This window comes from Lissotriton vulgaris, chromosome 3_1 (assembly GCF_964263255.1).
Source record: "Lissotriton vulgaris chromosome 3_1, aLisVul1.2, whole genome shotgun sequence".
Lineage (NCBI taxonomy): Eukaryota > Metazoa > Chordata > Amphibia > Caudata > Salamandridae > Lissotriton > Lissotriton vulgaris.
In genome coordinates, this window is record NC_141689.1 from 1753696869 (window position 1) to 1753720187 (window position 23319).

The window sequence follows — 23319 nt, forward strand, 5'->3', positions numbered from 1 at the left end:
AGAAAAAAAAACATTGCAAGTTGCTGCTCAGTTTTTGGATCTGGGTTCGTTGGGTTCTTGGTGAAACTACAACTCCTATATATCCCCACAACCAGGAAGGTCTAACGGATGTAACAGTATATTGCTTTCCAAGAGCTGTCAAGATTAGAAAAAGTTATAGGTGAAAACGTTGAGACAAAAGGCTGTTTTTTTCAACAAATTTTCTATTATTCCAAGATTTAACTGTTACTTTCGATAAAGAATCCTTCATGGATTTAGACAAATGACCCCTTTCTGAATTCAGAATTTTGTTTACTTTCCGAAAATGTACAGCTTTCTAGGATCCATTATTGCTTTCAAACTCTTTTCTACCATTAATTGGAAGGAGGTGGAAAGCTCTAAAAATAGCAAAAATAGGCTATGTCCCAGAAAAATGCCAAAACTGTGTGAAAAATGTTGGTTCCCTGACAAAAGACTGTCATTCCCTGAAAGCTGAGAAAACGGAGATTTCAGCCCCACAAACCCTTTTTTATACCATTTTCAGGGAAAAACCCAGAGGCTTTCATTTGCAGCCCGTTTTTCCAATTTTTCTGAAAAAGAATGTCATAAAGAACCCATATAGTTACTGATATAGCTACTGATTTAAACATGCAGCAGTTTACAGAAGAACATAAATAATGATTGCCAAATTAAGACACTTTAATCACTAACCCATGCACTCAGTGAGACACATTTAATCATTCTCTCATACAGTCAGTCATGCACCTACTAAATCCTTCATCCAGACACTTATACATCCACTCATTCTTCAATATGTAAGACATATTTTAACTTTACAGAAACATACAGTCACTGGGTGTTGTCATCAGTGATGTCATCAGTGATGTCATCAGTGATGTCACTGACCATGTCATGAATGATGTAATATGTGACATCATCGGCAGTGGATTGCGAATGCGCGAAATATATAGTTAGTTCAACTAACTATATAGGAGCAATTTCAGTGGTTTTTTATATGTTAATTCCTAACTATATAGGGCCTGAAACCTATGGTTTTTTCAGTGAATTTTCAAGGTTTTTTAAATGCTAATTCCTAACTATATAAGGCCTAAAACCTATGGTTTTTTCAGTGAATTTCAATGGTTTTTTATATGTTAATTCCTAACTATATAAGGCCTAAAACCTATGGTTTTTTCAGTGAATTTCAAAGGTTTTTTAAATGCCAATTCCTATCTGAATAAGGCCTGAAACCTATGGTTTTTTCAGTGAATTTGCAAGGTTTTGAAAATGCAAATTCTATTAGTGGATAACGTTTAAATATGTTAATATCCTTGTGGGACCACCTGAGCAGCCCTAGGGATCCGATTTTTGGACCGGAGCAAGATGCTCTCTGATTGGGACGTATTTCTTGCCTTCTGCCCCCCTGATTGAGCCGTATTTCTTGGCTTCTGCCCCCCTGATTATGCCTATTTTCCTGCCTCATGCACCCTGATTGTGCCATATTTCTTGCCTTCTGCACCCTAATTGTGCTGTATTTTTTGCCTTCTGCTCCCTGATTGTGCCGTATTTGTTGCCTTCTGCCCACTAATTGTGCTGTTTTTTCTTGCCTTCTGCCCACTGATTGTGCCGTTTGTCGGGCCTTCTGTCCCCTGATTGTGCCATTTTTTGTGCCCCTGCCCCCCTGATTGTATTATCTTTGCCAGTGTTGGTTCGCTGCTGGTATTGCCTTTGCCCTTGTTTTTTTTTTGCTGCCGTTATTGTCTTTGCCTTTTTTTTCTGCCGTTATTGTCTTTGCCAGTGTTTGTTTGCTGCCGTTATTGTCTTTGCCAGTGCTTGTTCTCTGCTGGTATTGTCTTTGCCAGAGCTGTGTGGGCTGTGGGAGCTGTGTGGGCTGTGAGAGCCGTGTGGGCTGTGAGAGCTGTTTGGGCTGTGAGTGCTGTGTGGGCTATGAGAGCTGTTTGGGCTGTGAGAGTGTGGGCTGTGTGGGCTGTGAAGGCTGTGAGAGCTGTGTTGGCTGTGAGAGCTGTGTGGGTTGTGAGAGCTGTGTGGGATGTGAGAGCTGTGTGGGCTGTGAGGACTGTGTGGGCTGTGAGGTCTCTGTGGGCTGTGAGAGCTGTGAGAGCTGTTTGGGCTGTGAGAGTGTGAGCCATGTGAGCTGTGAGAGCTGTGTGGGCTGTGAGAGCTGTGTGGGCTGTGAGAACTGTATGGGCTGTGTTGGCTGTGAGAGCTGTGTGGGCTGTGAGGGCTGTGAGGGCTGTGTGGGCTGTGTGGGCTGTGAGGGCTGTGTGGGCTGTGAGAGCTGTGTTGGCTGTGAGAGCTGTGTGGGCTGTGAGAGCTGGGTGGGCTGTGAGAGCTGTGTGGGCTGTGAGAGCTGTGTGGGCTGTGAGCTCTGCTTCTTTTGTGCCTCCGTCTACCTAGCACAAGATGGATGCCAACACTTCCTGGTTTGTAGTGTTGACAGCCAATGAGCATGCAACTTTCTCTGGAAGGCATGCTGATTGGCTGCTACTGTCTATCAACACTCCAAAACAGAAACAGTTGGCAGCCATCTTGTGCCTCAGTAGACTAAGGCACAGGAAAGCAGGAAAACATATGTGTAGAACTCAAAAAGGGGGCAGGGTAGAAGCACCCTGACCCTCTAGGTCTGCTCAGGGGGTCCCACAAGGACCCCCAAGGCCCCTAAAAATTATTATTTTTTTTTGAAAAATCGCGGGGTGCTCGCACGGTGCGCGCACGGTGCTCGCACTGTGCGCGCTTATAGATATATAATTGATTTCAACTTGAATTTTCTCATCAACTACTGGAGGGATTTACACCATTTAAGCAAAAGTGTGATCTGCGAATCAGACTCTACCATTTTGCCAAATTTCTTGTAATTCCGTTCAGCCGTTCGGGCTGTAGCCGTGTCTAAAGGTCCTATGGAAAATTGCATGGGGAAAACACGTTTTGGACCCCTCTTTTTTCTCGGCCCCGCTTCACGAATCCCCCCGAAACTTTTAGGGAAGGAGCGGAGCGTAACGCGCCATCTTCTTTAAGAAATTCACATAGATTGATCAACCGGCGCCAAAGTTATTCCCAATAGAATGTTGCGGATTTCCTATGGAAACTAGGTCCTAACTATATATACCTACTGGCGACCGCCAGTAGGTAATATATATATATATATATATATATATATATATATATATATATATATATATATATATATATATATATATATATATATATATATATATATATATATATATATATATATATATACAAAGAGCTGCTGACACAAAATGGGTGCAACGACAAGTTTCTATCCAGCACCAAAGAAGCAGACACGAGCCCAAGGTAAGTGCAAAAAGGCTTGTAGCGTTTTATTCCATCAAAAAGTCCGCCATAACGCGTTTCACCACCGAGGTGGCTTGATCACATGACAACGTCGACAGATTTCATTGGACCTTATAAACAGCTAGCACATTCAGCACGTGATGCAAGTGTGAGTGACATAAAAGAAAGTGTGTGATCCAGCAACATTTAACCGCTGTTTAGAAGATAGACTGCGCATTGTGAGATACCACAAAAATTACAAATTTGCTTTGACAAATTGATGGAAAGACAAATCGGAAGTGTGTATTGAATGTCAGTAATGTCATAAAAAAATTTTTGCATATGAAGAAAAGAAAAGAAAAATAAAATGTTCATTTCACAAACGTATATATCCGCATAAAATGCATGGTTTTCAGTATAAATACTTATGAAAAAATATATGTATATATAAATATAAATATGTATATGCTTCTTGAGGTACAAAAATATATATGTATATATAAAAACATATAATTTCATTAAACCATATTTACAAATCCGCAATGTCGCGTAAATGTGACACAATTCATATATTTACACAATGCATATTATGACATTCACTGAACATATATTCACAGAAAAAACCATAGGTTATAGACCATATATAGTTAGGAATTTGCATTTACAAAACCTTGAAAATTCACTGAAAAAACCATAGGTTATAGACCATATATAGTTAGGGATTAGCATTTAAAAAACCTTATTTTATTTGCACAAAACCATTGAAATTCCATATATAGTTAGTTGCACTAACTATATATCGCGGACCCGCAATCCACTGCTAATGATGTCACATATTACATCATTCATGACATGGTCAGTGACATCACTGATGACATCACTGATGACATCTCAAATGACATCACTGATGACATCACTGATGACAACACCCAGTGACTGTATGTTTCTGTAAAGTTAAAATATGTCTTACATATTGAAGAATGAGTGGATGTATAAGTGTCTGGATGAAGGATTTAGTAGGTGCATGACTGACTGTATGAGAGAATGATTAAATGTGTCTACCTGAGTGCATGGGTTAGTGATTAAAGTGTCTTAATTTGGCAATCATTATTTATGTTCTTCTGTAAACTGCTGCATGTTTAAATCAGTAGCTATATCAGTAACTATATGGGTTATTGAATGGTTGCCCAAGTATTTGTATGGGAGACTGAGTATGTGTGTGGGTGGCTGGGAGGTGTATAACTCTGTGCATAGATGTGTGAGCAGTTGATTCCCTAGGTGTATGGGTTCAAAAGTGCATGTAGAAACAGCTGTATGGACAGTTGACTGTGTGCATGAGTATATTGGTGAGTGAATGGATATCTCAGTTCTACATGTCAAAGTAGGTACATATGTAAAACACACTCCATGTGACATATATAAATAACTGAACATAAGAGCCAGTGAATGTGAGAGTAGCTGTATGAATCATTGTGAACTTGTATCAAGGATTGTATAAGAGAGTAAATATGTGTTAGTATATGTTTGAATAAGTAAGGTGTGTATAACTGTATAGTTGAAGAAATGGAGATGTGATTGATTCTTTGCATGACTGACTAGGTGTGTGAGTAACTCCATGGATGTGTGACAGTCTGTGAGTGCCTGTTTACACTGAGTGTATCTAAGGTTATATTAGAGTCTGAAGATGTATTATCACATAAATGATATCATCAGTGATGTAATCAGTAATGTCAAATGAGATGTCAGTGATGTCATCAGTGATGTCATTTGAGATGTCATCAGTGATGTCATCAGTGATGTCATTTGAGATGTCATCAGTGATGTCATCAGTGATGTCACTGACCATGTCATGAATGATGTAATATGTGACATCATTAGCAGTGGATTGCGGGTCCGCGATATATAGTTAGTGCAACTAACTATATATGGAATTTCAATGGTTTTGTGCAAATAAAATAAGGTTTTTTAAATGCTAATCCCTAACTATATATGGTCTATAACCTATGGTTTTTTCAGTGAATTTTCAAGGTTTTGTAAATGCAAATTCCTAACTATATATGGTCTATAACCTATGGTTTTTTCTGTGAATTTCATTGGTTTTTTAAAAGCTAATATCTATAGCTGTAAAATATATTCTTTATTAAGTGACGTATCACGTAGCCCGTGAGACGCCTCATGATGCATCGCATAACCGTGACGTATCGTCTCTGCAGCGCAAACCAAACCCAAAACGTAAGCGCGCCAGAACACGCTTAAAGATATATATATATTTTTTTAACCTTAATTAGACAAAATCCACACGTGCACATATCACAAACGTTCAAAAAACACAATATGTCGGACTCCTGTTACGCTGCCGGTTAGCTGCCCGGTTAACGTACCAGGAAGCACCTTTACCGCGAAAAATCGCAATTTTTTTTTTCACCCCCCAGGGAACTTTAATAGCCCCCTCATCAATCCTAGGGGTCCAGGAGGGGTCTGCCTTACCCCTTTCATTCATTTACACCTTTTTTTTTCCACCTCTTGTCTCTCGATCCCACAGAGAGACAAGATGGCGGCCGCTCCAGACTGTTTACAATGATAACAGCCAATCAGCTTCTCCTCAGACTCCCGTTACACTGCCGGTTAGCTTCCCGGTTAGCTGCCCGGTTAGCTGCCCGGTTCGCGTACCAAGACGCGTCTCTACGGCGAAAAAATTGGATTTTTTTTTATTTTTTTTTGGCCCCGCGTGGCTTTATAATATCCCCCTCATCAATCCTAGGGGGTCAGAAGGGGTCTACCTTGCCCTCTTTCCTTCATTTCCCCCTTTGTTTTGGCCTCCTCTTGTCTCTCGATCCTACCGAGAGACAAGATGGCGGCCGCTCCGGACTGTTTACAATGTTGACCGCCAATCACCTACTCCTCAGACTCCCGTTACACTGCCGGTTAGCTTCCCGGTTAGCTTCCCGGTTAGCTGCCCGGTTCGCGTACCAAGACGCGTCTCTACGGCGAAAAAATCGGAATTTTTTTTTTTTTTTTTTTTGGGCTCGGCGTGGCTCTATAATATCCCCCTCATCAATCCTAGGGGGTCAGAAGGGGTCTACCTTGCCCCCTTTCCTTCATTTCCCCCTTTGTTTTGGCCTCCTCTTGTCTCTCGATCCTACCGAGAGACAAGATGGCGGCCGCTCCGGACTGTTTAGAATGTTGACAGACACCGGAGAGCCAATCAGCTTCGCTTCGCAAAGTTCCGATACGCGAAAAGTTCGCGAACCGGAGCGCTGCCCGGAGCGCTGTTACAGATATATATCTTGTTTTAAACGTTAATTTCTCAAAATTCACTGAAGCACATATATTGAGACCTAGCAAAGGCACATCGGGCTAACAGTCCCTACAATTTTGCCAAGTTTCGTGGAAATCCATTCAGCCGTTCGGGCTAAAAGTGAGGCCAACCGCCCTATGGAAATTAACATGGGAAAAACGCGTTTTGGGACCCCCCTTTTTTCTCGGCCCCCCCTTGACGAACCCCCCCAAATTTTCAAGGGCTGCTCAGAAACAAAATGTGCCATTTTCCTGAAAATTTCAGCCAATTCTGTCCACAAACGCCAAAGTTATTAGGCATAGAATTTTCAAAAGTTCCATAGAGAAAAAATCCTAACTATATATACCTACTGGCTATCGCCAGTAGGTAATATATATATATATATATATATATATATATATATATATATATATATATATATATATATATATATATATATATATATATATATATATATATATATGTATATATATATATATATATATATATATATATATATATATATATATATATATATATATATATATATATATATATATATATATTCATATAAACTCCTCTCACTTACTTTCCTTAAGTCTGTGCATTTTCCTATTTCTCTACAAATGCCTTCTACTATATTTCATTAAGGTTGTGTCTCGATGAACTCTTGTACTCTCTCCTAAATTAAGAAACTAATCATTCTCTTATACTTTTCTTTTGCAGTTTTTCTTTTAAATCAGAAATCCCTTTTTACAGGTAAGGGCTTCTATATATCTTTTAAACTATACACAATGCTACTACATTCTTTCAAAGTTCATTTTTTCTGTCAGCCTTTAAATACATTCACGCCACTTAGCTTTTTTCTTCTTCACCCTTCTCCTCCAGGTGACGTACGCTGAAGACTCTGAGGAAAGAGTACTGTCTTGAAAATTGCTGTCAGGTCTGACGGCGATGGAGGAATTCACCCATTCGATTCTGTAGACCACTGAGGTTTTCCTGTACAGGGACTCAAGGAACCTATTCCCGACGGGGATAGCGGAACATATACCTGGAGAATTCCCGACGAAATCTCCAAATATTTTTAATTAAGTTGCAGAGTTTTCTTTCTGAGGAACGAACACTTGAAATGCTTTAGTGAAGTGCACATTAGTCACTGCTTGCACGCTTCATCAAGCCTCTCTGCAGCTGTGATAGAAAAGACTAGACTGCTGCTGTAGATTAGAAGGCGGCGGCCATCTTGAAATTCCGATGATGATTCAATGCCCTCCAACTATTCAATTCAGGCCAATTTTCTTTCTTCCGGCACCACCCATTACTCAGCAATTTACACACCATTTGAGTCCTGCGACCTGGGGGCCTGACACCATGGCATCCTTGTATGCCTTAGAGGCAAACGTTGTACCCTGGTCCAAATGAAAGGTACCACATGCAAAAATTCCCAGAAAGACACGCAAATCCCCGATGACAGTGTGGGCATCAGCACTCCTTTGTGGCCATACCCAAACAAAGCTGGTGCACAAATCTACTGCAACTAAGATGTACTTATATGCAGTATCTGAAGAGAAAGGACCGCTGTGATCTTAATAAACACACCCAAGTGGTTTAACAGATATGTACAACTGTGTCTGGGGCGCACGCGCAGCAGGTGAAGGTTTAATCTGCTGGCAAATATCACAATGAAGGAAATAATCACGCGTCTGTTTGTACAATCATCGCCACCAGTAACGCTGCTTTTAGAGAAACACAGTAGCAGAAACACCGGCATGAGCCGAGGGCATACCATCGTGAGCCGCTGTTATCCAAGCCTGCCTGCAGTCCACGTTGGGAATCAACCTGTCACCAACGTCATTACTTCTCACATAGGGAACTTTATCAGGACTTAAATGATAAGAGTACTTAGAAGGGAAACCTTTAGTGTAATTACCTCCCATCTCTGTTGCGGTAATAGCTGCCAAGATGTCATCAGCAATCTTACATTTGGAACGTGTAACTGCTCCTACTAATTATGCCGCAATTGCTGTCTTCGCTGTTTCATCAGCAAGACTGTTACCTACAGCGTGTACCCCCACGCGTTGGTGACCAAGAGTATGAATTACAAACACGAGTAGGAGCCATTCTTTAAGCTCAGCCACTCAAACCCAAAGCAATATGTGTTTAATCACGCCACCTTTGGAATCACAATATTCATTCTGAGTCCAAAAGAATAAGTTGTCATTGTAAGACTGTACTCAGTAGTAAGAGTCACTTACAAAAAGAGTAATCTTACTAGGATCAGCGTACTCCAGTGCAAGCGGGGGTAAGGTCAGAACAAAAGTGCACCGGGTTATGTGCCTGGTAGAAAAAGGGGAGGAAAACTAAATAACTAATGACTGGAAACACTCTAGTGTTGATTTCTTATGATATTTTATTTTTATAACATCTTTTTTTCTTAGCAATTGTTTTTCTTAATTCATTATACGTGCAAAATATTATAGGTAAAAAAGACAAAACATGTGCAAATGGTCTGAGACTAGACAATTTGATTGATTATTAAAAAATACAGAAGTGCATTCCTTTTCAACGCGTTTCGGCGTGAGCCTTCTTCAGGAAGTCTGTATTCATGCACCAATATCTTAAACTGAGAAATAAAGATTACATGTCATTAGTCTGATATATCGTTTTCATACCTCACATGATTTTTAAATACATTTCAATTGATGATTTGTTCGCTCTGAATGGATCTCTCTAGTAACACCCTTTGGTGACAGCTGAACTAAACCTAGAATTCCCTGTGTATACACGCATATTAAAAATAGACATAAATAAACATATTTTTTATATACATAATGTCAAAGATTATCAACAAAATTACAAATTGAATTCTTTAAAACTCTAAGTGCTTAGTGCATTATATACATTCTATTAGTGTATAATTATAGGCATTGTGGACTCTATATACAATTATATACATTTTATTTATATATTTTACTGACTCATAATACAGAAACACGGAACTAATGTTTTAAGTTCTTTGATGATTACATCCTCTAATGCATATTGGACTAATTTATACAGGGTGGCTGCATGATCGTGTATGGGAGGGAAGGAATGAGAGGCAGGTAGGCCCTAATGGAAAGAGCAGAGGATGAAAAATACAGGTAAGTGTGGGGTATATATGATAATAAAAACCGGACATATGGGCAACAATAATAGTGCAGATGAATGGCATGAGGTGGTCAGAAACGTTTCCCATACTTTAATCTAAGGCACCTCTGATAACCGCACATAATGAAACTGCCATATTTTCTAGGTCTAGCGTTCAAAGACAAGAAAGTATGTAACTCATGTTTATACCTACTGGCGGATAAAGCACGAGCGGTTGTAAGTATACTGGAGTATGATAAGGGAATCAGTCCACCTGCTGGTTTGTAGTTGTCGGGTAAGTATTCTATATGACAGATGTAACAAAACAAATATGGAAGTTAATTTAGGGAGGGGTGCACTACTTGAGGCTAAATATACTGATGATAAAATTGTATACCTGACGGTGGTTTATGGATGCGTAAACGATCGGTCCTCCTATGTTCACTGATTATATCGGTTGATTAGCGTGGTATTCGCTCCATTGAACTGACTATAGGGCCAGGAAAAAACAAAAACTAATGAATAGTGTACCAACTATTTGAGTGGAGTAATTTAGATTTGGCATGTTCATGCCGGGTATCTTACCTATGCAAAGGTATATGGTACCATCAATCAGAAGACGCTGGTTTTATGCAGGTAACGTGTCCACCATCATGGATCCAGAGAGGACTCCATCTGTGAATGATTATAGTGTGTCAGCTTGAGTAAATATACTGACCGATCAAAGACACTGTGCTGACTTATATCTAAATGTACAGTGAGTCGAAACTGTGGGCTAGGTATACTTCTGTGTGTTAACTTCGCTGCATGCTGTTATAATAATAGTAGGTTGTATAATCCCTTATATAAAATGAATACTCATGTTTAACTCTATTTATAATTAGTGCCCTGGATATCAGGAATCTGGAGTTCCTACGTGTCTGGAAAGATATATGCTGCCTGAGACTGGAGGTATGGGCATCTACGTTCCAAGGGCGCTAATTGCATTATTACCGCTACGAGCAAGAAACTAGAAAACACGGCTACAAATTCGGGTGCTTACACGAGAGGGAGCGCTTACCTATAATTTTAAGAATCCGTCCATCGCCCGATCGTCCGTCAGCAGGGTCCGCCAATTGAAGTGGTTACGGGGTGCCGTGCTTTTAAAGTTTAGCGGTATTGAGGACGGCTACAAAGCTCGCGAGAGGATGGGCAGACCGGGTGTTGGAGCATGTAGGAACGCCTTAGCGGATAAGACTAACTGGAGCGCCATCTTAGCTGGTTGACTGTTCTGTTTACGATAACTAATGTTTGCTGATTAAAGACGAAAAACCGAGGGATTTTAAAATTCCGTGCATGGTCGATAATAACGTGGACCTGATATTATTTTGATATTCTTATATGGCGATTTGGGAAAAATTGACAACATGCCGATTTGTTTCAATAATATGCAGGAAGCATATTGTATGTGTTTAACCAACCAAAACACAGCGGTGGCTGCAGAAATATTAGCGTTAAGGTGTGCTAATGGATACGGGTTCGTACACGACCTGAAAGGCCTGGTATGTGTATGTATGGCACCTTGACTGCACTGGCCGCCATCTTGGATTGGGAAACAGTTGCTGTGGAGTTACAACAATCCGTCTTGGATTAGAAAACAGTTGCTGTGGAGTTACAACAAACTATAATTATTGCTTTTGTGCCCCATGTGATCTAGTATGTATTTAAAGAGAATATGTTAGAACTGGGGTGTCCTGTATATGTAAAAGTCTATCATGAAATTAAAATGTGTAACATGAGATTGGGATTGACCCCAAAATTTGGTGGGGGGCCATGAATGGTCCCTATTATGGCTCAAATGTTTAGGAATCTTGTAGGATGAGGAAATGGGAATTACCATAAGTCCTCTGTAGTCTATATGCATTTAGGGATGGTACTCATCATTAACAACATGAACAAAGTATGTGTACACAGCAAAGAACATATTTTTTCATATGCATTATCAGTTTCCATTACAAAATAGCCTGTTCCCAAGGTATCTCAGCGTTTAATCCTGTCACAGCTGTTCCCAACACAAAAATCCAATAGACTTCTCTAAGTGTTCTTATTTTATCTGTGTCTATGCCTGTTTTAGAATGTATTCTTTCAAGGATGTACCAAGACATTTGGTCTGGTTCATGATTCTGTGTTAGATAGTGGGAAACCATGGGAGCTGTGAGTTTTTGTGTCCTAATTGCCGACCTGTGTTCTGTGAGTCTTACATGCAACGCTCGACTTGTTTGTCCCACATAGCCTTTAAGACAGGGACAGATAATTAAATAGATCACGTTGGAAGTCTTGCAATTATTTAGATCTATTGGTTTGATTAGTTGCTTATTGAAGGTCAGAGTCGGGCCTTGTAGTACTGTTGCACAAGATTTACAATTTGAACATTTAAAAGTACCAGTAACTGGAAGTGTATTCATTATGGATTGTTGTCTACTGGGAGTACCTTGAGCCATGCGGGAACGCACTATGTGGTCTTTTAAAGACTTGTTCCTTTTATAAGCGAACATTGGTTGTGTTAGCTGATTTTCCTTTGGTATGTTCACATTTAATATGGGCCAGTGGGCGCAGACAGTCTGTCGAATACGTTCATTCAGTACTGAGTGTTTAGTGATAAACACTAAGCTGGGGTTGATTTTCTCTTTACTTGGTGCCAATAATAGTTGTCGATCATAAAAGCGAGCCCGCTTATATGAATTGCGAACTATTTTGTTTGGGTATCCTTTAGACAGGAATTTAGACTTCATGATTATAGATTTATTGTCATAGTCGGATAAATTTGTACAGTTACGTCGTAACCGGAGGAATTCACCAAACGGAACACTGTTCTTCTGTATAGTGGTATGAAAACTGTCGTAATGCAGTAATGTATTTCTTGCGGTGGGCTTAACAAATAAGTCCACTGCCAGAAGTCCATTCTGATGTTTTATGAGGACATCCAGATATTCAACCTGTGACCTATCTGTGCGATGGGTGAACTTGATATTATTATCGCACAGATTTATCCACTGAAGGAATTGATCCAGGTTATCCTCATTGTCTGCCCAAATGAAAAATACATCATCTATGTATCGCGACCAGGAGGTCACAGATTCATAGAATGGTGCAATTTCATTAAAGATGAATTGATTTTCAAAGAGAGACATGTAAATGTTGGCAATTGTCGGAGCGCATGAAGCCCCCATGCTAACTCCTTGCTGTTGCTTGTAGAGGTTGCCATTAAATTCGAAAATGTTGTCCATAAGAACAATCTTGAGACATTCTAGGACAAACACTGTTGGACATGGGACGTTGTATTTTTGTATGAACCAATGGGTTGCTTCTAACGCTCCCATAATGGGGATATTACTGTATAGCGCTTCTATATCCATAGTCACTAACAGTTGCGAGGTGTTACAGAATTGTGTGTCTTCCACTAGATTGATGATATGTCTAGTGTCCTGTACATACCCCGGAATACGGGATATGTGAGGGCACAGAATAGCACCAACGTATTTTGCCAAAGGCTCGGTGACTGAGCCTATGGTAGTCACTATAGGTCTCAAAGGTGGATCGAGACTATTCTTGTGGATCTTTGGGATTCCATAAATGCTTGCTAGTTTGGGGTTCGTAACATTTAGGAATTCCCATTCCTTTTTACATATTTCTTCATCTTTGAGGGCTTTGTCTGTGATTTTTTTGATTTTGTTCTTAGTCTGGGTTGTGGTATCTCTAGATATCTGGACATAAAAGCGGGTATCGCTTAACATGTCTTCCATTTTAGATACATAACCAGGAGTGTCGTAGACTACGATGCCTCCTCCCTTATCACACACAGAAGTATACCTAGCCCACAGTTTCGACTCACTGTACATTTAGATATAAGTCAGCACAGTGTCTTTGATCGGTCAGTATATTTACTCAAGCTGACACACTATAATCATTCACATATGGAGTCCTCTCTGGATCCATGAGGGTGGACACGTTACCTGCATAAAACCAGCGTCTTCTGATTGATGGTACCATATACCTTTGCATAGGTAAGATACCCGGCATGAACATGCCAAATCTAAATTACTCCACTCAAATAGTTGGTACACTATTCATTAGTTTTTGTTTTTTCCTGGCCCTATAGTCAGTTCAATGGAGCGAATACCACGCTAATCAACCGATATAATCAGTGAACATAAGAGGACCGATCGTTTACGCATCCATAAACCACCGTCAGGTATACAATTTTATCATCAGTATATTTAGCCTCAAGTAGTGCACCCCTCCCTAAATTAACTTCCATATTTGTTTTGTTACATCTGTCATATAGAATACTTACCCGACAACTACAAACCAGCAGGTGGACTGATTCCCTTATCATACTCCAGTATACTTACAACCGCTCGTGCTTTATCCGCCAGTAGGTATAAACATAAGTTACATACTTTCTTGTCTTTGAACGCTAGACCTAGAAAATAGGCAGTTTCATTATGTGCGGTTATCAGAGGTGCCTTAGATTAAAGTATGGGAAACGTTTCTGACCACCTCATGCCATTCATCTCCACTATTATTGTTGCCCATATGTCCGGTTTTTATTATCATATATACCCCACACTTATCTGTATTTTTCATCCTCTGCTCTTTCCATCAGGGCCTACCTGCCTCTCATTCCTTCCCTCCCATACACGATCATGCAGCCACCCTGTATAAATTAGTCCAATATGCATTAGAGGATGTAATCATCAAAGAACTTAAAACATTAGTTCCATGTTTCTGTATTATGAGTCAGTAAAATATATAAATAAAATGTATATAATTTTATATAGAGTCCACAATGCCTATAATTATACACTAATAGAATGTATATAATGCACTAAGCACTTAGAGTTTTAAAGAATTCAATTTGTAATTTTGTTGATAATCTTTGACATTATGTATATAAAAAATATGTTTATTTATGTCTATTTTTAATATGCGTGTATACACAGGGAACTCTAGGTTTAGTTCAGCTGTCACCAAAGGGTGTTACTAGAGAGATCCATTCAGAGCGAACAAATCATCAATTGAAATGTATTTAAAAATCATGTGAGGTATGAAAACGATATATCAGACTAATGACCTGTAATCTTTGTTTCTCAGTTTAAGATATTGGTGCATGAATACAGACTTCCTGAAGAAGGCTCACGCCGAAACGCGTTGAAAAGGAATGCACTTCTGTATTTTTTAATAATCAATCAAATTGTCTAGTCTCACACCATATCACATGTTTTGTCTTTTTTACCTATAATATTTTGCACGTATAATGAATTAAGAAAAACAATTGCTAAGAAAAAAAGATGTTATAAAAATAAAATATCATAAGAAATCAACACTAGAGTGTTTCCAGTCATTAGTTATTTCGTTTTCCTCCCCTTTTTCTACCAGGCACATAACCCGGTGCACTTTTGTTCTGACCTTACCCCCACATGCTGTTTCCTTGCCAGGGTTCATTCGATTAGGCAGGGGCCCCCTATTTTCCTAAACTACTCCAGTGCAAGCACCAGAGCATGGAGCTCTGCCAATTTGGTGCTACAGTCCCCTAATGTCTATGTGTGTACAACATAGGACTTGAATAAGCATGTTTAGACTCCGTCGCTGGTTGTGCCGATCTGTCTGTGGAAATGATACAATGGAAATCCTCCAGCGGGCGCATGGTCAGAGGAGCAGGATGAACAAATTCATACAGCAAGTACTCTTGAGTCTGAAAAGAGGAATCAAGAAAGAAGGTGACATCCAGAGACATCAAAGATGTGGCCCATTGTAGCCACCGGGGATGTAAAGCTTTTGAATTAGGTACACTGGCTTTTGTCACTGCCTCCAAGGCAGGATACGATGTAACAACCAACATGTGTTTCCCCTGCGACAGTGCACTTTCTTCCAGACTTGTCATCTGCACCGCAGTCAAGACTTACTTTTTCCACAGAGGAAAAACGCATTTCAGCCGAAGTGTACAAGTGGGACCTGTAAGCCATAGGGACTGTGTTCCCCTCATTAAAAGTTAGGTATGTGAAACCCACTGCCCCAGGCACAATTCTTATTGCCAGGTTGGTGTGGTTGTCACGAGTCAGCAAGAATATAGATTCGAGAAGATCAGACTGCAAAGATGTCAAAAATGCAGAATGTTCAGGCAGCCAGCAAGATTTGGAGAAAGTAGGCTGTACCAAGGCATAAAGTTGCTTGATACGATGGGCACAATCCGGAATGTAAGTATGCCTGAAATTAAAAAAACTCAGCAAAGATTTTAGTTTCTTCAGAGTTGTAGGAGCGCGCAATTGTGCGCATTTCTCCAGAAAGTGAGATGCCAAACCTCGACCTTCATTGTTGAGCTCATAGCCCAAGAACAACACTGTAAACTCTGCAATGTGTGATTTAGCAATGTTGCATTTGTAAACAAAGTCCGCAAACGAACAGATGATGGGGTCAACGCGACACAGATGTGTCCATAATTTGTCATCGGTAAGATACATGTCATCCACATACGAGCACGCATCAGGGTCACACCTCTCGAAAAGAGAGACAATGCAGGCAGCAAAGACACCAGGAATGTTCTTATAGTCCATAGCTAATCTTCGGAACTGTTTGTGTTTAATGCCACAGGTGAAAGATGTCCATTGACTACTAATAGAGGACAGGTTACTTGGTCACAGTAAAAAGAGGATTATTCATCTGAGACACACACCTTTAAATCACACTTTGATATTCCAATTGTTCAAGGATCTCTGCCACTGGAGCTTTCGCTTCACGTCACATGGGGTATTGGGGTTGAGGCTGTGGCATAGACAGCAAAGGAATCTCATGTCTGGGAGAAAATGTGTCTCATCCACATTGAGAACGGTACACTGTTGGTGCAAGCATCTTAGCCCACTCTTCCGCAAAATGCAGGGCCTGCTCCTTTGGCACAGTATGTGCAAAAGCAGGGAGGATTGCCTCCTCCCCTTGCGGAGCTGCCAGAACAAAAGGCAGGGGGCAATCTACTTCTGCTAACAACATGTCATAGGTAGTTGTAAGATTCTCCTAAAATACCCCCTTTATAATACGTTGTATGTCACCTTCAATTCAAAGGACTATTTCATAATTTCTTTCTGGGGGAGCCACTCTAGTGTCAGCTGTCTCAACAGCAACAAACCTCCAGAAATGGACTTCCCGCACTACTGTAATTCCCGCTGCCCTGTCTAACAGCCTCAGCACTCTGAAGCTGTGTTCTCACTATCCGTGGCCTATCTCACTGTTAAATCTGCAACTTTCTTCTTCTGAAACTGGGGTCGAGGACGTTGAAAGTCGTCTTTCTTGCCTTTACGGTCAGTCTGGTGGGGCTTGCCTTGCCTTGTTGGGTATCCAACCTTTGCTTCTGTCTCCTCTACCGGTTGGCAAGACCGATGTATCCTGCAAAAAGCGAGGATAACGTTCATAACCTGAAAACGATCAGTTGACATAATAGTAGCACGGTCACGCCAATCACAAGTGCGCTCAGTAGACACAGGTATTGGCGAAGAAGGACGTGACCCCTGTTTCTGTTGCTTTTTCCCCAGTTTCTTATTTTTATTCCAATTCTGCTTAGGAAAATAGGGGCGTTCATCTTTATTAGACTTCTGCTCCTGAGCTTGCTTCTGTGCTCCTTTAGCAAAAGGCAAAAGGCTTAACACCCTAACTATTGCGACCAATGGTCTTATAAGCCGCCGCTATGATTTTCGGTAACTGTCGTGGTTTATCGGCATCGGGAATATCGCGCAGAGCATTAGTTATCTAGAAGTTTATTGCATATCCCTTGACATTAGCAAGAACGAGATCAGAAACAACATCAAACATTCCCACAAGTTTCATTCCCAATTCAACTGCCGCCTCCGCACCGTGTTCATCCTGTACACTCTTAATGACGGAGGGCAGGACAGCCATAGACGGAGTGCCGAAGCACTTTGAATAGACTGTCGCAAATATCCTACCCCAGGTTTCACAATCAGCAACCTCCTGTATTAAGTCTTTCTGCAAACTTATTGTTAGAATCCTGTGTTTCTCAGCAGGAGTGGTATTAGGGAATACTGCTTTCAGCTGGTCAAATTTCTCAGCAAGCCCATAACCGAATTAACCATGACTGGAGTAATTTTCATCCGGGCCGGCCCAGCAGGTTGCCCCGCAGCACCAAGTGGCCCCAGCTGGACGTTGTGGGTCACGTATTGAACTAGAGCCCGGTGCACCCGAACCAAGGAGGCATAGAGCACATGTAACTCATCAATAGTGACTATAAGGTAATGCAAATGTGGGGTGTAACCAGCCAAAACCAGCCACGTGGCCCTGGGAATAGACAAAGGCATAACCGAACTGCTGTTACCGATTGGGGAAGGGCGCCATTAAACCAAACTCGATGCTGCCAGGCTGAGATAGGAATCTCTAGTGTCCTATATGGGGTGTAGTTAATAGGCACGGCAGTGGGAGTACAAATGTGAAACAGACCAAACTCCGCATTAACTGCAGAAAAGGTAACGCATGGAAAGGGGCGACCACTCTGTCCCCCCGAACGTATGGTTGGGTGGCCCGATCCCCCCGGGAAACCATTTTGGGCGGGAGGCGTGGCTCGGCTGGTATGCCCGAAGTGGCATAGCCAGGGCGCGCCTTTTCCCGCCCAGGAGGGGTTGTCCTAGACACCCGCACGGAAGACCACGACCAGTAGGCGTACAGGAGGAGGGTCCCCGCCCTCCCGCAGAAGGATAAATAGAGCGGGAATCCGAAGAAGCGTCCTCTTGTTCCTGTGCTCTGAAGGCTGCACCCACTCGTTGCTCGTGAGCCCTCGACGGAACAAGCAGCAATTTTGAGAACTTGTAATCTTGTTGTTTCTCTTTCAGTTATTTGGAGTTCGAAGGATCCAGGACCTCGTTGATCAACTAGAGCAAGAGTACTCGAAGCCATGGCCGGCAAGAAAGCAGGAAAGGGCTCAGAGATGGAGAAGGTATTGCGCCATTTGTCGAACCGAATGGCGAGCATGGACCGAAAGCTCGGAAAAGTTGACTCAATCGGCCGGGGTTTGGCCGAAGTTAAGAAACAGTTAGCGGCCCAGAACAGCTCAGGCCGCCCTAAAACGGTAATAGGCCCGGCCTTGCCGGGAGTAGTCCCTGAGGGTAGGGGGAAGCGTGTGAAGAGGAGGGCGGTTTCTGGGGAAGATCCGGTTCCCGAGGTACCCCCAGTCGCCCCCATTACACCGGCGGTCAGCCCGGTGCCAAACCCAGTTATAGGTTTACCAATTCCGGTTGTAATTACCCCTGTTAATGACGAGGAGATGCCCTCGGAACTGGCCATCCAGTTAGCGGCAGTGCTGCCCTGGCTCAAAAAGAAAACGGGGGGCAGTGGCCGCGGGAGACCCGGCAGAGGAAGCTAGGCTAATAATCGAGCAGTTACGGCAGTCGAGAGAGGCCGCTACCGCGAATGTTCCTCTTGTTCCTCCACAGGTGGCGCCGGGAGGACCTGCAGTTAGCCTGGAAAAGGCGGCAGACACGACGGTCGAACCAGGTAAGCACACATTGCCAATGGCAGGGGAGGGTTCATTACCTTCAAGGCGGGAAAGGGTGGCTCAGCACATCCCTGCGGCCACGAAGGAACTGATATGGGGGGAGAAATATGTGAATATGTTTTCCTTGTTGACTGACCATCGCGAGATGGAATATGCCAAATCCCAGAAGGATTTATGGCACCCCAGTGTATGGCGAGCCAAGATGGCGGAATTTAGGGTCGATGAGACTGTAGCGAATTGGGTCAAGGCCTTTTCGATATTTACGGCAGTCATGGGGGAACGCAAACCAGAAGTCATGACCGAACTGACCTGTTATCAGAATAGGATTATGGATTTTTATACCATGTATGAGGGGGATGAGTGGAAAGGATATGATATGAAATTCCAAAAAGCGAAAGAGTTTGATGCGACTTTGACCTGGGATTGCCTCGACTCGGTGTCATGGCACAAGCAGCTTTTGCCTGGGGCAGCAGGTACGTCCTCGCCGGGCGGGAGCGGGTCAGGGTCAGTCCGCCAAAAACCCCCGGTGCCCTTTTGAGCGGGCGCCGGTGGGGAATATCAGCCCAAGACCGGTGGGAATGGCGGCAAGCGGGGGGTTTGTTGGGGCTTCAATAGAGGCAACTGTAACAAGCCCCAGGGTACATGTAGGTTCCGGCATGCGTGTACGGGCTGTGGGAACTCCTCACACCCAGAGAGTAGCTGTAGATCTAAGAACAGCGGAACGGGAGGAAAAGGGGGGTCTAAGCAAGAGTGAGGTGATGCTTTGTAACCGATTGCCTACACCTGTCAATATCATGTATCCGCCGGGGTGTTGAGGAATGGATTCCTATATGGCTTCAACATCCCGGCGGGGGATTTTCGGGGGGACTCCTTTTGTAAAAATCAGTTATCTGTCCAACACAACCCAAGCGTAGTTGCAAGAAAGATTTCCAAAGAAGTCAGCTTGGGGCGGGTGGCGGGGCCTTTTCCTCGCCCGCCAGTGGCGGATTTCGTGTGTTCTCCGCTAGGGGTGGTCCCAAAGAAAGACCAGGGGGAGTTTAGACTCATTCACAACTTGTCTGCCCCAAAAGGTTCTTCGGTGAATGAAGCCATCGACCCGGATTTCGTTCGACGATGCCGTGGCCATGTTAAATCACCTGGGCCCTGGAGCACTGATGGTGAAATCAGACATCGAATCGGCATTCCGGTTGCTCCCGGTACACCCGCGAGATCAGCGATTGCTAGGTTTTGCTTTTCAGGGGAGTTATTATATGGATAAATGCATGCCTATGGGTTGCTCTATTTCTTGTGCCTATTTTGAAATGTTCAGTAGTTTTTTGGAGTGGGCATTCACCGAGGCCACAGGGCATAGGCATGTTATGCACTATCTGGATGACTTCCTGTTCTTGGGAGCAGCCGGCGATACGAAATGTGCGCAGGCGCTGCAGGACTTCTGCACCCTCATGCGGGAGTTTAAAGTCCCATTGGTACCAGGTAAGACGGTCGGACCATCTACTTCACTGGAGTTTCTGGGAATTGAGCTTGATTCTGTGGAGGGATGTTTCCATTTACCGAGTGAAAAGGTGGCCGAGTTTAGGGCTTCCTTGACACAATGCCTGGGCAAGGAGAAGGTGACCCTGCACCAGTTACAGCAAACAGTGGGTCAGCTTAACTTTGCCCTGAGGGTGGTACCAATGGCCCGCCCCTTCTCACGCTCTATTGCACAAGCTATGGTTGGTCTCAAGGAGGGACACCACCGTACGAGACTGTCGGCAGAGGTTCGCCAGGATATGCGCATTTGGTTGGCATTTCTGGTGGACTTCAACGGTCGAGTTGTGTGGAACAAGCCACCAGCGTCTTCAGAGGAACTAGGTCTGTGGACTGACTCAGCTGGGAGCGTGGGATTTGGCGCCATATTTGGTAACCGATGGTCAGCGCAAGCATGGCCGACGTGGTGGCACTCCAGCGGTCTGACAGGTAACATTGGGTTCTTGGAACTGTTCCCCATTTGGGTTGCTCTGATGGCATGGCGAGACCATTTCAGGGACCGCTCAGTTGTGTTTTGGTCTGATAATATGACTGTAGTTGAGTGCATTAACCAGCAGGCAGCCCGCTGCAAGTGGATCTTGAGATTGTTGAAAGAAATTGTACTACTTTGCATGAGGTTGAGTGTACAGTTCAGGGCAAAACATGTGCCAGGCGTACTGAATCATGCAGCTGATGCACTCTCTCGTTCACATATGCAGGCGTTCAGGGGCTATCTAACTACAGCGGACCTAGTGGCGGCACCGTTCCCCGAAGCACTATGGCTAATCGGTGCCCCGGATTACAAGACCTCTTGGCAGCCAGTTTAGCCCCCAGGACAAGGAAGGCATACGAAGGAGCGTTTCGTTGCTATTGCACATTTTTGGGTCCAACTGGGAGACAGAGCTGGGGTCAGGAGGAATCCTTCCTGGGGTTCCTGGTAGCGCTGCACAAAGAAGGACGATAAGCGGCAACGGCCAATAGACATAGGGCGGCCATTTCATTCATGGCGCAGGTGCATGGCATAAGAGACCCGACGGGTTCCTTTTTGGTTAAGAAGGCGCTTCGCGGCTGGCAACGCCTCGAGGGTCGCAAGCAGGATGCGAGGCGCCCGATTGGTTTAGACAGGTTGTCTCTGCTTGTAGCAAAGCTGGATGAGACGTGCTCCTCCCCTTTCGAAGCAGTTCTGTTCCGGGCAGCTTTCGCCTTGGCATTCCATGGGGCTATACGGGTGAGCGAACTCGTCGCAAGGAACAAGAAAGATATGGAGGGAGGCTTGTGCAGGGATCACGTCCAAATAAGGGGTGATTCGATGGTGATCTCGATAGCCAGGTCCAAGACTGACCAGGGAGCTATGGGAAATAGTGTTATCGTGCAGCGCGCGCGAGGGTCCCCCATGTGACCGATAAAGTGTTTAGAGGAATATTTGGCACTAAGGACGGCTACATGGGGGGGTAGTTTGCTTAGGCACAAGGATGGCACCCCACTGACGAGATTTCAGTTTCGGAGGGTGCTAGCACTGTCAATCGCTGCCGCGGGCATGGACCCGTGTGATTTTGGGATCCACTCCTTTAGGATAGGGGCTACTACTGAGGCTACAGCCAGGGGTCAGAGTGCGGAGGAAGTAAAACAGCTGGGCCGTTGGTCCTCGAATTGCTTCAAAAGGTATGTGCGATTGCACATGTTGTAGAGATCAATTGACATGCACTCACGCTTCTTGTCTTTTGTTTGAATTACAGTTTCGCGAGCCTGTCACGCGGGGCGGAATGTGAAGTCGACCCAACATCAGGAGACCAGCGGTCAAGGATCACCGACTGGAGAGAGAGTGGTGTGGGTCGTGGGCCACTCATATGTGAGGCGCGCCGGGGAGGTATTCAAGGCAGTTGACGTGACTCACTCATCTGGGGAATACGGGTACAGAGTGACCTTCCATGGGAAGGGCGGGCTCTGTTTTGACCAATTCGAATCATTCTTTGAGTGTCTTTTAGGGCGGCAAAGGTCACCGCCATCTGTAGTCATAGTACACCTCGGGGGCAATGACTTGGTGACACTGGGTAGACGAGTGTTATTAGAACACATCCTGTCGGCTGTTAGCTGGTTGGCTAAAAAAGTCCCGGGGTGCACGATTGCCTGGTCCCACATGATCCCCAGGAAGGTATGGCGGGGGGGCCTTTCGGTGTCAGCACTGAACCACTCAGTGAAAAGGGTTAACAATAAAATTGGGAAATTGTTTCGCTCTTCGCAGCTGCATAGCATTCCTCATGGGTGTATTCGGGGTGATCACATGTATCTGAATGATGGGGTTCACCTGTCCAGGGAGGGGAATGACTTACTCATAGGAGACTTCATAGCATGGCTAAGGGGTTTGAGGAAGCATAACCTTTAGGAGGAGTAGGGGGGGCCGGATAGTTGGTCAACTATCCGGCCTGTGGCGGTAAGGTCATGATCGGTGAACAGTAATTTCAAGGTCCCTAGAGGGGGGCGCCACCCAGAATGGATGGGAGCGCCCGGGGGGAGGCGGCCATTGGCCCCTTCCACGGGGAGGCGGCACCCACTAAGGATGGGTCGCCTAGGGGGAGACGGCCAT